The sequence below is a fragment of the Diabrotica undecimpunctata genome, chromosome 9 (genome assembly GCF_040954645.1).
Source record: "Diabrotica undecimpunctata isolate CICGRU chromosome 9, icDiaUnde3, whole genome shotgun sequence".
Lineage (NCBI taxonomy): Eukaryota > Metazoa > Arthropoda > Insecta > Coleoptera > Chrysomelidae > Diabrotica > Diabrotica undecimpunctata.
In genome coordinates, this window is record NC_092811.1 from 84,154,725 (window position 1) to 84,174,371 (window position 19,647).

Consider the following 19,647-nt stretch of genomic DNA (forward strand, 5'->3'; position numbering starts at 1 on the left):
ACACCCAAAGATACCATCTCAGGCAAAGCGATGTAGATAATACAAAGAGAAGAAAGTGTACAAGATGTTACAAACTTTTAAGAAGAAGCATGACTAGTAGAAAGTTAAAACATACTGTGAAGAATGTGATGGCAATACTGCAATATGTCTAGTGTGCTTCATTGAAGCACATTAAAAAATAATTTTTCTTATACAGGAACTATTATTGAGTAAAAACGTATTGTGCCTCAAGTGGCCTATAGTATTGGAAGTCGTAAGTTATTAGTTTCTAGTAGAACGTTTTTATTGTTAATTACCTCCGTAAAAGTGAGTTATAGTATTTATAAAAAGATGGATGTAAATAATATGCCTTCGACATCTAAAAAAGCTAGATGTGAACATAAACGTAGATTGACCACTGCTGAATTACAATCATTGTTAGAAGCATCTGTCGAGGACGATGTAGATTAAATGAATGATGGAAGTGACTCTGATTGACTCTGACGAAATATTTGCACAAAGTCGTTCAGAAAAATCGAGGATTGCGTTTTGGAAAGAGACAACACAAACAGAATTTAAGACTTTTCTCGGACTTATGTTCCATATGGGGACAATTAAGATGAACCGTCTGAATGAGTACAGGAAAAGTATGGGTAACTTCTATAATAGTGTTGACTTGACTAGATAATTGCTCATAGCCCATATTAAGAAATAAGCGAATAGACAATCCTCACTTGTCAAAGAAACTGAAAAAACGTGAAGTGGTCTAAAAACTAAAAAGTCCCCTATTCAAACTGTTTTTAATAAAAAATTTAATAATATGTTTAAGTTTTTTTAATATACCCTAAAACTGAAAGCGCAAAGAATCGATTGCAAGTTACAAAATACTTGTAGAGTCATACTGTTTGGACAAGTACGGTTGTTTAAATAATCGGTTTCTGTCATAAACAAATTGAATAAATTGTAAAATATTTTTTGATCTGCTTGATATTTAGCACACTTTAATAACTGATCAATTGCCATAATTTCAAGTAGCTATATTACCTGTCGTTAGGCAAAAAACAAAGTTATTAACATTTATAAATTACTACAAACATAATATCTTAAAGTTTACGGTTTTTTGAAATTATATCAATTATTTATGTATTTAAATTTGGTATTTCTCTACATAAAAAACTTTTTATGGTCTACAACTTTTATTTGAATTATTTTTCTTTAGAATGTATACAAAACGTTTTATAAGCAAAAAATTTTTTTTTTTGCCTTTTAAGATTGTTTAAAAAAACAAAGCAAAATCAAGTGTACGTCTTTACGAATTTTTCGTCAGCTACCTCTCATACTATTTAGAATTTAAATTTCTGTATAAGATTTTTTTAAACTATTTAGCGAGGTATCCGATATTATTTTTTTATGTGATTAAGCCACAATTATTGGTCGTTATTGAGATGAAAATTACATTTTTAATTAACTAATATTTAACGTTTTGATTTCCACTATTATTTTACAATAACTTTGTTTATTGTACAAATTATGTAAACATGTGTATACACATTTTGTACAAAAAAACGTTTTTTGAGAACGATTTCAGGAATGGAAATCAAAAATTTCAAACATTAACAGGATCACAACCAATAATTAAGGCCTTAATCCCATAAAACCATAATATTTATCTCAAACTATTCATCGATAGCTTCGACTAAACAGGTTGTAAATTGAAATTTATGTAAAATATTCCCCTACACGATTCTCTGGGCAAAAATATCTAGGTTGAATAAATATAACATCTAAACCAAGAAAAAACCCGTTGAGACTGCAACTTGTGAGCAGGTAGTTTCAATGTCGTTCTTTGAACTTGAACCCAAAGCGATCGATATTTAGGTATCTAAAATATTATTTTAATGATTAATACCGGCAACATCTATTGGCTCTTAAATGATGCCAAATACAGTGATTTTACCGCTCGATGTTAAAACGTAGGTATGACGTAAAAAATTAAATATATAAAAAAAATCGGAATATTGAAAAACCGACAACAGTGCCAAGCCTACAAAGGTGCACTAAACGAACATACACAATTTATAAATAGAAAGTGATAGCAATTCTTGGTGATGCTAAATTACTGCAACGTGAAAAGTGTTTAAAAGGATAGCGGGATGTATATATATATATATATATATATATACATATATATATATATATATATATATATATATATATATGAGTCGTGTTCTAGTTCACCTACGAATCGGACGTGCCTATCGTCAAAGCGAAACGAAATTAAACTGTATTCAAAAAGAGAAATCAAACGATTTCTACTTAGCGAAACCGCATTCAAATCTTAACCACTGTGTTTCCTAAAATTTGCGAAACAAACAGCTGGATAAATTACTCGGCAAGGGAATCTAAAATTGCATTCCACAAGCCGTTCATCCTGGTCAAAATTCGTAGTGAAATCAGTTTCTGGTACTTCAAACGAAGTAAATAACAAACCAGAATGACGGTATTAGATTTTTGTTTTGATACAGCGCAGCAACAACCGCTGATACGTATTTCGACCTTCTTAGGTCTCTTCAGAACGGTATAGTCACTTCTCTGAACCAAAACAAAAATCTCTCTCGTCCTAGAGAATTTATCCAGCTGATTGTTTCGAAAATTTTAGGAAACACAGTATTTAAGATTTGAATTCGGTTTCGCTAAGTAGAAATCGTTTGATTTCTCTTTTTGTTTTTAGATGGTGTAGTTACGTCCGTATATAGTTATTTTAATAACTATTGTCTAGGACGGGAGAGATTTTTGTTTTGGTTCAGAGCAGTGACTATACCGTTCTGAAGAGACCTAAGAAGGTCGAAATACGTATCAGCGGTTGTTGCTGCACTGTATCAAAACAAAAATCGAATACCGTCATTCTGGTTTGTTATTTACTTCGTTTGAAGTACCAGAAACTGAATTCACTACGAATTTTGACCAGGATGAACGGCTTGTGGAATGCAATTTTAGATTCCCTTGCCGAGTAATTTATCCAGCTGTTTGTTTCGCAAATTTTAGGAAACACAGTGGTTAAGATTTGAATTCGGTTTCGCTAAGTAGAAATCGTTTGATTTCTCTTTTTGTTTTTAGATGGCGTAGTTACGTCCGTATATAGTTATTTTAATAACTATTGTCTAGGACGGGAGAGATTTTTGTTTTGGTTCAGAGCAGTGACTATACCGTTCTGAAGAGACATAAGAAGGTCGAAATACGTATCAGCGGTTGTTGCTGCACTGTATCAAAACAAAAATCTAATACCGTCATTCTAAACTGTATTCGTTTAAAAATTGGGTTTTATAATTCTTCAAATTTGGTGTAAAAATAAAATTAGATACTGAGTTACGAACAATTAAATGGACCAGTTAGTCGGGGGGAAACCCCCATACGACCCAGCGCCCCCAGATATACGTCAAAAAAATATAGTTTTTTGTGAATGTGTAAGTATGGATATCTCCCCAGGTGCAGAGCTGACACCTCTTAATTAGAATAGCATCCCCAACCAAGATCATCCAGTAAGTAATATAAATAATTTATTAATAAATCCAACTTCGTCAAAAAATGATATACAAACAACAACAATGAGCATCGATAACACATCGAAAGAAAGAAAAGAGTTTTTGTATGTAAGTACTGATTTAGGTCCGTATCATATTTATGTTGAGAATAATTCGGTCGAATTTAAAGGTAAATTAAATGCACTTAAAATCGGAGATATAATTCTTTCTAACTTTCCGGAGATAGACAATAAAATTATTAGTATTGATTCTATAGGTCGGAATAGGATTAGAATCAAGTTAAAGGATTAGAAATCAGCAAATTTTCTAATAAATAATAAAAACGAACACATTTTTGTTAAAAATAACTTTGTATTGTATATCCCAAAATTCATTCTTCATAGATAAGGTGTTATTAGAGATATAGAAAAAGATTTTTCAGAGGCGTACATAAAAGATAAAATAAGACAATTTGATCAACATTGCACTTTTGAAGTATCTAAACATCTATGTACCCATGTACCCATCTACGTACCCACAAAGTCTTGCATTGTTATTTTCAAATCACAAATATTACCAAAATATATTTCGATTAATAAAGTTATTAAGGAAGTAGAGCCGTATAACCAGAAAGTATTATTATGTTATAACTGCCTCCGTTTTGGTCACCTGGAAGGTCAGTGCCGAAATAAACCAAGATGTAGCAAATGTCAGGACTCCCATACCACACAAGATTGTAATAATTTAGATTACATACCACGCTGCTTTAACTGTCAAGGAAATCATCTTACTAGTAATTTGTCTGCTTGCCCAGAATTTAAAAGACAAATAATTGTAAAGGAAACCATGAGCTCTTGCAATATTAATTTCTTTGATGCAAATAAACAGGTCCCAAGAAATACGTACGCAAACATAGTCGCTCATAATACCTCTGCCATGGAAAGTGGTCAAATATCCTCGAAAAATTATTCCCAACGGCTTCAATCTGGACCTACCCCTTCTAGTACAATACAGTATCATTCCTCTCAACCTCAGTACTCACAGTCCCACAATTTACAACCCAAATCCTATAATAACAATTTTACTAATTATATGTTTTCTTCCCCTACAACTTCAAACCAAACTTGCTTTAGATCAGTTCAGGCAGACGGATATGGTGGAACTGCCATTTTATTAAAATCAAACTTAAGATGCGAAGAAATAAATCTTAAAAATAGATATCCTTTCACTCATAAATGTATTTCAGTTAAAATTTTCCGAGGTAAAAATCCCATCAATATTGTGTCAGTTTACATTGAACCAAAGACCAAGATATCTAAAAGTCAATGGTTGGAATTTTTTAAAGACATACCTAAACCGTTTATTATTGGTGGGGATTTTAACTCCCACAGTATCGCATGGGGCTGTGAAATTGAAGACAGCTATGGTAAAAAACTTTTAGAATGTATTGATCATTGTAATTTGATATGTCTGAATGATGGATCGCCCACGTTAGCAACTAGTAAGAGTCCATCCGCTATTGACTTAACCTTTTGTACACAAGATATTTCAAAATTTTTTACTTGGAGAGTCCTACAAGACCCTCATGGATCCAATCATCTTCCGATTATCATTAACATGGAGACAGATCATATAACTTCATTTCCAACTCAAAACTGTCAGAAGATCTGGAATCTTAACAAGGCCGATTGGAAATTATACACATCTGTACTAGAAGCTGAAAATTCTCCTGGAAACTATCAAACTCTAATAGCAAACATTAATAAAGCAGCCAATTTAGCAATACCAAAGTTTTCATCTAACGGAATACATAAGAGACGAATTTCGAACCAATGGTGGTGTGAAAGTTGCAAAACCGCCGCTGATAACCGAAAAATTGCATATGGAAAATATAAACAAGATCCTACAAGAAATAATTTAGTTGAATTTAAGAGACTTAACGCTGTCGCAAAAAAACTCTTCAAACAAAAGAAAAAACAGAATTGGGTAGAATACTGTGAAAGCCTAAATTCAAAAACACAAATTAGTGAAGTATGGAAGAAAGTAAACGCTTTTAAAAACCGCAAACAGTCCAACAAGATTCCAATAGATCCAGAATCCAGCTGGCTAGATGCATTTCATATGAAAATATCTCCACAGTGGGTACCTTCACAACATTTTCCAGAATACAGCGAAACAGTGTCAAGAGATAGGTTTGGCTTAGAAGAACCATTTAAAATGTGGGAGTTAGAGCGAGTACTTAGTCAACAAAATAGCAGTGCTCCAGGTAAAGACAATATTTCATATTCCATGATATACCATATTCCTTACCACTATAAAATATCATTATTAAATATTTTTAATGACATTTGGAATGATACGTCACAAATTCCAGATAGCTGGAAGGAATATATTTTAATACCTATAAAAAACCTGAGAAGCCAGAAAATTGCAATAGATCATATAGACCAATATGCTTAGCCTCTTGCTTCCTAAAGACGTTAAAAAGATTAATAAAAAATAGAATTGAACATTGGTTAGAGCAAGAACATATTCTCCCAAAATCTCAGTATGGATTTCGATAATCAAAATCAACTCAAGATGCCATAACTGCCTTAGTCTCATCCATACTAATAAACTTTACTGATAATATGTATACTATGGCTGCTTTTCTTGATGTCTCCTCTGCATTCGATACCGTTAACTTGGACATTATGCATAAAAGGCTATTAGACATTGGGTTCCCCATCACCATTTTGAGGACACTGTACATTAATAGATCAACTTTTTTTTTAAAATCAACCATTCCATCTCTCCGCCACGTATATAGGACTTCCACAGGGTAGCATATTAAGCCCAATACTATTTATTTTATATAATATGGATTTAGAAAATTGTATTAATAGCACAACAAAAATTATTCAATATGCTGATGATGTAGTAGTTTACACAGCCCACAAATCATTGGACATATGTAAAAATAATTTTGATCTATCAATTAAAGCTGTTCTTAATCACTATGAAAATATTGGTTTAGAAATATCAGAATCTAAAACAGAAATTTGTATTTTCTCTAGAAAACATCAAATTCCACAAGGTCATCTGGAAGTAGGTCAAATTCAATTCCCTATTAAAAATTGTATAAAATATCTCGGTACTTATTTAGACAGAAAACTTCTATGGAGGGATCAAATTTATCAAGTCATACAAAAGTCTGAAAATGCAATGAATATTCTAAGATCCTTTTGTAGAACTAACTGGGGCGCTGATCCAAATGTAGTACTTTTATTTTACCGTACTATGATTCGTCCCATTTTCGATTACAGTTGTCATTTGTATGGAACTGCCGCAAACACACATTTAAATAAATTAGAAATACAAAAAAAAATAAATGCCTTCGGCTTTGTCTTGGATATTTGAATTCTACACCCGTTAATATAATGGAAGTTGAGGCGATAGAACCACCTCTGAAATTTCGACGGGAGTTTTTAAGTGATAAAGTCATTACTAGAGCCATAGGGAAAAATAATAACTCTTTACAGGATATTCATATTTTATCAATTTTAGATCTAACTCATAAATATTGGGAAAGAAAAAATGTTCTCTTCTGGTAAATAGTTACTTGAGGATATGTCAATACCGACATACTTTCTATACGTATGAAAATCAAGTTTCACCTATGTATTCCCATGTATTAGAAGAGCTTTTTTCAAAACATATTAATACCTTTTTTATGGACAGTAATTTAGATCCAGTCGCTTTTCAATGATTTATACGGCATAAATGGCCAAATTATCAGTTTTACTATACAGACAGATCTAAAGTACAAAACAAAGTAGGATGTGCATTAGTTAATATTCAAAGTGGATTTAAAAAATTATTGAAATTGCCGCTGAATCCTCGATATACACTGCTGAAATGACAGCGATTCTTCTTGCATTAAGGCATATACATGGTAACGAACCCTACAGCTGCATAATATTTACAGACAGTAAGAGTGTCGTCGACAGACTAACAAACGTACATAGGTCCAAACAACTAAATCATGTAGAACTAGAAATTATGACTATTTACAATAAAATTACAAATTTAGGACAAAACATTATTATATCATGGATAAAGGGACACGCGGGCATTAAGGGCAATGAAATAGCAGATAGCCTAGCCAAATCTGCCCTAGAGATAGGCGGAGAAGCTCCCTTGAACTTACTCCCCTTTTCAGACATTGATATAATTAGTAAACGGCATCAAAAAGAAAAATGGCAAACATATTATCGAAACACGAGAACTGAAAATAATTACAAACAAATGCAGCCTGACATACCCATAAAAAGATGGTTTCATACTCTATCAAATCGCAATTTCATAAGGGTTATAAACAGATTAAGATCTAATCATGCTCTTACCCCCCTTCATATGTACAAGTTGGGTATCACGGAGTCACCTAATTGCAAGTGTGGAAAAGAAGGTAACCTATTACATATTTTCCTTGAATGTTCCCACGAATCAGTAAACATAAACAAATTATATAATAATCTTATTATATTAAAAATTCCACTTCCCGTCTACCTGAACAATTTGATTTTCTCTAGAGATATCAATATATTAAAAACGATCTACGAACATATCAAAAACTGTAAATATAAATTGTAGCTTTAAAACTAACCCTTACATTTAAGTAAATATTGTATTAAATTATAGCAGAAAAAAAAATACAAAATAAAAAAAAATAAAAAATATATATATAAATAAAAATAATAATTAAACAAAAATAAAAAAATATATATATATACAAAAAATTAAAAAAAAATATTAAAGAATTAAAAAATAAAGAGGAATTGAATTCGGTTATGTCTTAAGCGCACGAAAAAATAAATAAATAATAATAATAATAATTTATTAAAAATTGTACGTTAAATTGTACGGATGATTGTATGTTTATTCCTCTGATTGTAAAAAATTGTTTGTCTTTAAATTTGTCTGGCTAATTGGCTCGGCCAAGGCCATCAAACTAAAATAAAAAAAATTATATATATATATATATATATATATATATATATATATATATATATATATATATATATATATATATATATATATATATATATATATGTATATATTTGAGTTTCTTGAACCGTACTATATTTAATATACATTTAGTATTTCTTGGGTTTAGGTTCAATAAAATATTGAACCTAAACCCAACTTAAGAAATACTAAATTTATATTATATATATATATATATATATATATATATATATATATATATATATATACAGTATACTCCCTCTATAACGAACACGGTTATTACGAGGTTTCGCTTATAACGAGGCACATTAGATGTACCGTGACATTTCTATTGAATTATAACCCTCTATAGCGAAGCAAATTTGGTTATAACGAGAGAAAATAAGATCGAAAAACGTGTTTTTTACGCTCTTGACCCGACGTGGTTATAAATAAATACCCTTTTTAACTGCCCAGCAATAAACTTAACTGCCGCTCGCAATAAACTTCTTTACAATAAATACAACTGTTTCACATCTTTAGAAAATATGATAGATAGAATGATACTGGACAATTTAAGCAGTCAAAAATGACAGACTTCTTCCAATTGTAGAAGCAATAGGTTATATTATTATCCTTTAAAATACGCTGTATACATTATGCAGTTGGAAAAAAATGTAAGTAGGTACAGATTTTTTGTTTTAACGTATATCATTGACAATAAAAATAAACAACTCTTTTTTCTTTTAATGTATTTCATTGACAATAAAAGTAAACAACTTTTTTTCAAAAACGCCACTCGAACAATATTTATTAGCATCTTTTATTGCTCCGAATGGCTTCACTATAGGAAGTTAATGTTTTAGAAAACTACATATTCATATGTATGCATAGTATTATTGTTGTCTGTTATAACGAGATCGGCTTATAACGAGGTAATTAGTCTGTCATTTCAGTTCTCGTTATAAAGGGAGTCTACTGTATATATATATATATATATATATATATATATATATATATAATATATCCATGTAGCCAAACAAAAATCGTAATGTATATCCATGTATATCCAGATTTAGCCAAACGGCTCACACTCCCTCTAGTCACTCATCCCAGATACCTTGGGTGTCAAAGGGATTGAGCTCTGGTGGGACTCTCTCCGTGTTATCGAGCCCTAGGTGACTTAGTTTGCTGGAGTATGTCCCAAAAATTTTGGTACACATCTGGACGTAACGAGGAGTACAGCTTTCTGCATGGCCTTATAAAGACCTCTATACTTGGCGATTTTTTCCTTGTATTTAACGCGCAAATTATTGCTGTTACGCTGTTAGGTATAGATAGATCTGGTCTATTATGTGCCACTGTTTCGTCTGTGAGCACAGTGCGGTCCCCAGTATAGCTTGTAGTTCAGTACTTGTACTTGAGTCATTCTCAAGTATACTTTCAGGACGTATTGATAATATGGGAGATGGTTTGTTTGGAGAAATCCCAGTTTGATGGCTATCTCTTCATGAAGGATCTTTCCTACTGAGTCGTGTCTTTCCTTATATTCAGTTGCAGCAAATGCCTGGCAGTCCGCGGTAAGATGTTGGATGGTTTATTGAGCTTAAAATCCATATCGGCATTTGTCATTTTGGACCTGAGGGTCATTGACAATATATTTCAGATAATTTTTGGTTGGTTTAACCTGATCCTGAATGGCGAGTAATGAACCTTTTGTTTCAGGGAACATCTTTCCTGATGTCAACAAATAGTTCGACGCTATATTGTCGACATTATCTTGACTGACTTCATTGGGATGGTGCCCGTGCAGAGGTTTACCTATTCAGTTGCGGATTTTTTCGTCCTTATTAAGATGGTTTATGCGCATTTCTGGTTCCCTCAGTTTGATCGGTGTTATATCATCTACTGCACAAATTATGCGATGTAGAATATATGTCTCAGCCTGCTCGTGAAAATAAGTTCTTAAATTAGTAATTTGTTTTTCTAGTTGCTCACTTATATCCATAAGTCCTCGTCCTCTTAAACTATTAATAACCCAGATTTAGCCATACGGCTCACACTCCCTGTAAGGGAAAAATTTACTCAACCCAGATACCTACGGTATCAAAAGGATTGAGCTCTGGTGGGACTCTCTCCGTGTTATCGAGCCCTAGGTGACTTAGTTTGCTGGAGTATGTCCCAAAAATTTTCGTACACATCTGGACGTAACGAGGAGTACAGCTTTCTACATGGCCTTATAAAGATGTTCATTTAGACCCAGCTGTTTTATGTTCGCTAGGAGGTTTTTGGGAATAACACCAGTAGTAGATAGTTATTATTATCCAGATTTAGCCATACGGCTCACACTCCCTCTAAGGGGAAAATTCACTCATCCCAGATACCTACGGTATTAAAAGGATTGAGCTCTGGTGGGACTCTTTCCGTGTTATCGAGCCCTAGGTGACTTGGTTTGCTGGAGTATCTCCCAAAAATTTTCGTACACATCTGGACGTCGCGAGGAGTACAGCTTTCTGCATGACCTTATAAAGATGTTCATTTAGACCCAGCTGTTTGATGTTCGCTAGGAGTTTCTTGGGAATAACACCAGTAGTAGATAGAATAATAGGTACTGTCTGGGTACTTTCCATTCTCCATTGTCTCCTGATTTGTATTTCTAGATCTCTATACTTGGCGATCTTTTCGTTGTATTTAACACGCAAATTATTGGTGTTAGGTATCGCCACATCAATAAGTGTTGTTTGCCTGGTAAGTTTATTAACTAGTATAAGATTCGGTCTATTATGGGCCACTGGTTGGTCTGTCAGCACAGTGCGGTCCCAGTATAGCTTGTAGTTGTCATTTTCAAGCATTCTATCAGGGACGTATTGATAATAAGGAAGATGGTTGGTTTGGAGAAGTCCCAGTTTGTCAGCTAGTTCTTGGTGGATAATCTTTCCTACTGAGTCATGGCGTTCTTTATAACCAGTACCGACAAATGCCTGGCAGCCACCCGTAAGATGTTGGATGGTTTCTTAGGCTTGGCATCCATATCGGAATTTGTCATTTTGGACTTGAGGATCTTTAACAATATATTTCAGGTAATTTTTAGTTGGAATAACCTGATCCTGGATGGCAAGTAGGAAACCCTCAGTCTCGGGAAACATCTTTCCTGATGTCAACCAATAATTCGACGCTGTATTGTCGACATATTCTTGGCTGATCTCATTGAGATTTCGCCCATGCAGAGGTTTACTCATCCAGGTGCGCATTTTTTCTTGCTGAGTCAGGTGGTTTATGCGCATTTCTTGTTCCCTCAGTTTAAGCGGCGTCGTATCATCTACTGCGCAAATTGCTCGATGTAAAGTAGATGTCTCAGCCTGTACCTGAAAATAAGTTCTTAAATTAGTAATTTGTTTATCCAATTGCTCATCTATATCCATAAGTCCCCTTCCCCCTTGATACCGCGGTAATGTTGTTCTCTCTACTGCACTGCGTGGATGATGTTTTTGCGCCTTTGTGAGAAGTGTTCTTACTTTCCGCTGAATACTCTCTATATCCGTTTTTGACCACTTTATAATACCAAATGAATAGCTCAACGCGGAACAGGCGTGCGTATTTAATGCCTTAAACAAATTTCTACTATTAAAATATGACCGATTTAGTTGTCTTACTCTTCGCACGAACTCCGAAGTTAGTTCAGTTTTCATTTGTTTATGGTCAATTTTCCGCGCTTGTTTTACTCCGAGATATTTGTACATATCATTTTCACCCATTGCCTCGATGTTTTGGCCATCTTGCATATCAAAACCTCCGGGCTGAACCTTCCCTCTGACTATATTTAGTATACGGCACTTGTCTAGTCCAAAATGCATATTGATATCATTTGAGAAATTTTCTACAGTTTTTAGCATCTCATCTAGGTGGTTTCGAGTGGAAGCCATTAATTTTAAATCATCCATATACAACAGATGATTAAGCTTCGCTACAACAGTGTTGTTATTTTTGATGCTAAATCCTGAATCAGTAGAGTTTAGCAGCTGAGATAGTGGGTTCATCGCTAGGCAGAACCAAAGTGGACTCAACGAGTCCCCCTGGAAAAGGCCCCGGTTAATAGGGATATCTTCAGTTTCGATATTAATTTCACTAGGTATTTGAAGGTGAATTTTAGTCTTCCACTCTGCCATTATATGCTTCAAAAAGGTCACGAGATTATCATCGACTTTATATATTTTCAATATATCTATAAGCCATTCATGCGGCACTGAATCAAAAGCCTTCTTGTAGTCAATGAAGGCAGTAAAAAGGTTTCTTTTTTTGTCGATAATAAGTTGTTCTTTGCTGCCCATGGAGCCCTTAGCGCATCCTTTCTGTTGAGGCTCTATGATATTGTTTAGAGCACAGTGTTGGTAGATACGCCGGGCCACACAGGATGTGACCAATTTGTACAAAGTTGGAAGACAAGTAATTGGGCGGTACTTGGCTGGATCTTGGGTGTTATTTTGATCCTTCGGTATTAGATAAGTGGTTCCCTGAGTAAGAAATTATGGTATTTCCTGTGAGTTAGAAATAATATTATTAATAAATACTGTTAAAAGCTCATGATCACTCCAAAACTTTTAAGCCAGAAGTTTTGAACTCCGTCTGGTCCAGGAGATTTATAGTTATGAAGCTCTTTGATAATGTTCGAGACTTCTTCAGTGGTGAAATGTTCATAGGGAATATTACTGTAGCGTTGACAGTTGTTCGTCGTTTCTGCAATCCAACCAGCATTGTTGTTATGAGTAGCTGGCGTCGAAAGTTGGTTTCCCCAAAACTCATGAATTTCTTCTTGGCTTGGGTAGGATTTATTATTTGCATTTTCTACAGTGGAATTGAGTTTCCTATAGAAAGCCTTCTCTGCTTGCTCAAAAAGTATATTGTCACATTTCCGGTTGTTACTAACCTTGTATCTCCTCAGGCGGCCTGAGTAAACAGATAGTTTTTGTTTTAATGTGTCCAGGCATTGTTGAGGTGTGTTGTTTTCTGGATCATGTCGTGAGTGTCTTAGAGTGTTAAACAATATTTCTTCAGCTCTTTTGATGATTTTTCTACTTCTTACTCCTCTTATGTATTCTGTTATTTGTCCAATGTCCCTACGCAGTAATTCAATCTTCCCCAGCAGTCGTTTTTCCCAGGGTGCTATTCTGTTACCAGTCCTTCCGATGTTGGTACCCCGTCGTGTTCTGATCTTAATGCCCATAACATTAGCAATTGCTGTTGCTGCACAGTAAATCAGCGTATGCAAATATTCTAATGTGTGGGCTTCTGTGATATAATTGGGTAGGACTTCAGTATTCACAATTTGTAACAGAGCTCCTAGTTTCTTAGAAGAGTTTATTTTTGGTAGCGGTGGTCTGCTAAGTGCGTTTGTTCCACTAAACTCTCGTACAGCGCGTGCCATCTCGTTTACCAGACAATCGTGCAACTCGTTATTGTCCTGCTGTGTATTATTAGGTTGAGTTTCTTGTATAAGAGGCTCAGGAATCTGCTCATTAGGGACTTGGGCTGCAACTTGCTCTTGGTTATGGATCTCCCGTTCAATTTCGTTTCTGATAATGTCGCGTCTAGTCTCTGGGATAAGATTGTTTCTTAAAATTACCCGGTATTGGTCTGCTACTCTTTGTTCAGATACTTGGATTTCTGGATACTCCCTGCAAAATTCGGCATACAGTTGTTGTCGATAGCCGATCGTTTCTTGACCGAGGTTTGTCACCTTATAATAAAAGCGCAAAATATTTTCGTTTATGGACACAGTCCATTTCATGCGCTGCCTCGGTCGTCCCGCTTGAGTGAGCGCCGGCTAATGTTCCAGCGCAGCACCTCCGGCGAGTGGAGCTCTTGTTGTTGTTTGGCTCATTTGTGGTTCTTCTTGTTGTTGGGATGTAGCTGATTGTATGACAGGGGCCCGCCTCCTCAACACCCTGCCACCGACGTCCCGCATGCTGTCACGTCCAGCGCCGGCTCCAGACGTGCCCTGGCGATCCCCAGGCAGCGACCCTAAACATAAATTATTAAACTCCATTTTCATGGGTGTGCATTTTATACCTACTGCCAGGTGTCAATTTTTGTTCCACGGCAGGTATCCCTGCTACCCTCTGGGTATCGGTTCTAAGAATACCCAGAGAGCATCCCCCATTCGCGGGGGCCGCGCCTGATAGAATAACTGACAAAAACTCCCACAGGTTATTATTATTATTATTATTATTATTTGCAAATTTGGATCTTTTCTATGTTTAATTGATTTATAATGCCTTGGGCTTAATTTTGCAAAAACAAATAAATTTATTTTAATTAATATTTGATATCAGGGCTCCTTTTATCGTTTATTATAATAAGTGGCTTCAAAGTATTCTTTAAGTAGTTCCCTTTGGGGAAAGGATGGACAATAGGAAAATAAATTGAACCAAAAAATTTTGTGATACTAAACTATTAAATAATTTATTAAAAAAGAATAAAAAAAATTATTCAAGTCAGGTAATTTTACAATTAATCAAAATCATATATCATATGCGCTAATCAGTATAATTAAAATTACAAATTTATTAAAATTCCTATACACATTATGAATAATTGTTTGGACTGGTATTTAACTAAAAGATCTCTTCTCTGTGTTTTCTTTTTTGTTTAAATTCAATAAATTTTCTTTTAAGAAATATTACTTCTTTTAATTTTTTTATATTTGAATTAAAAGAGTATATTTATTGTGAAATGAAATCACTGATAAAATATTAACAAAAACCGAATTAATTATGATCTAGTTATGATCGTGGTTGAAAGTCTTTGTTGATTATATGGCAAACTAACCTTTTATTTCCAAGAATTCTCTACTAGCTCCTTTTCTTGGTGGGCAAATCACCAGACTGTGATCTCAGTTGCTCGTACTCTCAGTTGCTCTACATAGGCATGCTATCTCCTCTGCTTGTCAACGTCTCTCGCACACACCATCGCCCGAACAGTCTCTCCAAAAGCTCCTGGACCAAACTTCTATCTCACAGGAATCCAATTTATTTCTAGTCGAAAGTATTTTCACTTAATCGACTAGTACCAAATATACTATACACCTGTTTGTTTATTACAGGATGTACTTTCGTTTTCCACTGCTACCAATCCCTGGGGCTCGTTCCACAGACACAAAACACCTTTCACAATTATTAGACATTGGACAAAAACTCTGCTAACTTTTACTGTAGGATATGGAACGAAAAAAAACTTCTTTCGACGTTCAAATCACAGTAACATTCCTTTCCTCGAATGAAACATGACTTCCTTCACTTTAATCTCTCTTTCTTCTTTTCACCAATCAGACACATATATCCTACATACATCCTACATACCACGCCATACCTTTCGACAAATCAAATTCTGTGACTTGTCAAACATAAGCTCAATGCTATGCTAATGATATCACATAACCTTAATATTTACAAATTTTACATAAATAAGATATTTTCTTTGTTTCCAAGTTTCTACAGACAATATAGCTTATACTACTTCGGTTATTATATACTTATATATTATTAGTATACTATTATTGTATACTTATCCCTGACCACAAAAAAGAATCTACTCATAGTTAAAAAACTAATATCCATGCCGGGTTTTCCAAACCATAAAGCAAGAAAAAACTGAAACGTTTAAATTGTGACTCAACCCTATCCGAAAAGGCAAAACAATCATATGCGAACTTTATAAAGAAACTCCACAAATATTCATAATCCCAGCAGATAACATAATTGCTTTTCTTGAAAACTGTTACGGTAGTAGCGAGTAGCGATCCATACGCAGAAGCATTAAAATTCACACCAGACATCAAATCACTTATTTCTATGTTATACCAAATCTATCTCAACCTTAATAAGAAATCAACCAAAAATAGACTAACTCGTCTTATAAAAAGGTGATTCTACAAAATTACCCAATCTTGACTTCTCACGCGAAACAACTGATGATGAGTACATCTCTGACACAGACATCTCAAAACTCACAGACATCTCAAAAATCCTCTTATTAACAAATTCATAATTATTCAATGGAACTGCTACGGATTCTATCCTCGCCTGGCATGCATATAACAACTTATTTCCGAAACCAATCCTGACTTTATTTGTTTACAAGAAACAAACTTTACAGAAAAACACAAGCCTCATCTAAAAAAGTTTGTTAGTTAACACCATATCAGAACTACACACCGACGCGCTAGCGAAGGAACATCAATTTTCGTATCAACTGAAATTTTTCACCGTAAACTTCACCTAAACACTGCATTAGAAGCTGTTGCTATAACAGCATGGTGTCCAGAACAAATCACAATATGAAGCTTATATATATTCCTACTAATTATACATTGACAAGCACTGAATTAGAAAACCTAATATTTCAAATTTCTGGCCCATTTATTATGGTTGGAGATTTTAATGCACACAACACTATGTGAGGCTTCAAAAATACATATGGTAAAGGTAAAATAATCGAAAATATCATTAATAATACTGATATTAACTTATTAAATACAGGAAATAGTACATACTCTCATATTCAGTCACGAAGCTCCTCGTCAATAGACCTAAGGCTTATGTGATCCCAAAATACACCCATTACTAACTTCTCATACTCTAGATAGCCTATTCGATAGCAATCATTTTCCCATTATCATTACTAACAATGCAGTCAAATCGGAATATACAAAAACGAGATGGAAAATCTCAGATGCTAATTGGGAACTCTTCAAACTAACTGTAAAAGTGCGCACATATGTACTCAAATATCAAAATAACATAGACGAAGACATAAAACAACTAAGCCATTCCATAGTTTCGTCCTCAGAGGAGTGTATCGGCAAATACAAAATTAACCCAATAAAAAACACGTTCCCTGGTGGAATGACTCATGCAAAACAGCAATTCAAGAAAGCAAAAGAGCTTTAGACAGATTCCGAAAATCTCGCACTCTAGCTGACTCAATAGATTTCAAAAGGCTCAGAGCAAAAACGAAACGCATAATAAAAAACAGTAAGTAAACAAAAGTCATGGAATCATTTTACCAGCTCTATTACCAAAGATACCCCACTGACTCAAGTATGGTCAAAAATAAAGAGAATAAAACATTACACATCATACAAAATCCAGCTCTCACCATTCAGGACAAAATAATTACAGATGACCAACAAATCAGTGATATGCTTTCCCAATACTTTCTCAATAAATCAAATAATCCTACTAATCCACATAACGAAATTGATGCTACTCAAAAAACTTGCAATACTAATCATTCCATTAATATACCTTTCAGTTTCCAAGAACTAAACGATGCCATTTTTTCGACAAAAAGTTCAGCTGCAGCCCCTGACAATATTCCCTCTATCTTTTTAAAAAACCTTCACCAAAATATATACGAGAAAGTACTCCAACTGTTCAATAACATTTGGTTTTCCCAAAAATTCCCATCACTATGGAACCATTCCCTAACGATTCCTATCAAAAAAAGCGATCAATCCCTAAACACGCTAAACTCATGCAGACCAATCTCTCTCACCTGTATATTATGTAAACTTCTAGAAAAAATGGTTAATAAAAGATTACTTTGGTACCTTGAACAAAATAAAATCCTCGACCAATTTCAATCAGGCTTCAGACCAAATCGATGCACCATGGACAATTTTGTACTTTGCAATCAACAATTGCGACTGCGCTACACGCAACAAGACAAAACACGCAATCTCCAATCAATACTCTGAAAGGAAATTTTCTCCAAGTAGTAGACCAATAAAGCTTCTCGGCATTATTTTCGATAAAAAACTTTCCTGGAGACCACACATTCGAGAGCTTAAGGGTAGCTGCCATCAAAGAATGAATCTCCTTAAATCACTAGCTCATTATAGTTAGGGAGCCGATGAGGAAATATTACTAAAAATATATCGACCTCTTATTGAAATATCTATATATCTATATCTATATGAAATATCACCTTCCACTATCAAACAAAGATTCTATGAAATACTACATCAATGCAACTTCGATAAGATCCTTTACTCAGACGCATCTAAGACTGAAGAAGGTGTTGGTTGTGCTATTACAACGACTACAACCACCGTTAACTTGTTTCGACTCTCCAGCAATTGCAGTATTTATACTGCTGAACTATATGGAATACTACAAGCGGTGAAAACTCCACTCAACGATAATAAAACTATAGCAATCTATACGGACTCTCTGTCCTCCATGCAGTCCATAAGGAACGTACATTCTATCCATCCAATAGTTCAAGAAATCCGGAGTATATCTAATCGTCTTCAAACTAAGGAAATTACAGTAACAATATTGTGGGTCCCATCACACGTTGGTATTCCAGGTAACGAAAAAGCCGATCAAGCAGCAAAACAAGCATGTTCTCTTAACGTAACAACATAAATTCAAACATCATCAGATCTAAAAAGAAAACTCAAACATAAAATAATGGACCGTTGAAATGATCGTTGGAAAAGAAGCAATACCAAGTTAAGCGTTCTACAACCAAACATTTTCTTCCACCAGCTCGCACCAATTAAAAGAAAGGACAAATCTATCATTCGAAGATTGAGAATAGGGCACACACGCCTTACACATGGACACCTAATGAATTCCAGTAATCAGATTTTGTGCCAATACTGCAACACCACAACTTCCATAACACATGTACTTCTTGACTGTCAACACTACCTAACGGCCAGAAGAAAATACAATCTTGGTAACAACCTAAAAGACATACTTATCTCAAACAGCAGCAACTATGAAAATGTATTAAACTTTTTAAAAAGCACAAAGTTATACAATTTAATTTAATACAAGTATTATAAAAAATGTATTGTAACTAATTTGTACCCAATGTAAAGTATTAACCATGTAAACATGAATGTAAATGGTACCTGTGTCAATGACCATTAGCTGTCGAGACACATATTTTCGAAATAAAAAAAAAATTAACTCCTATTACGTATCACAAGCAGGTAAATTAAGAACGACTTAATGTACATTTTATCTAATCTCTGCATATAAAAGATGAAAAATAATTCAGAGAAGTGTATTTACTTGTTACACAGATAGTTAGATATGTTCTAACTAATATTTGCGGTAGGTAATTCGTGTTTATACATATTCTTTGCACT

At 34.2% G+C, this 19,647-nt stretch overlaps 1 protein-coding gene across 4 annotated transcripts in view; it reads left to right on the plus strand.

Moving 5' to 3' along the window:
* Positions 1-19,647, plus strand: part of LOC140450207 (choline transporter-like protein 1) — a 233,635-nt gene that overhangs the window by 137,198 nt on the left and 76,790 nt on the right. The gene's annotated exons all lie outside the window — the stretch shown is intronic.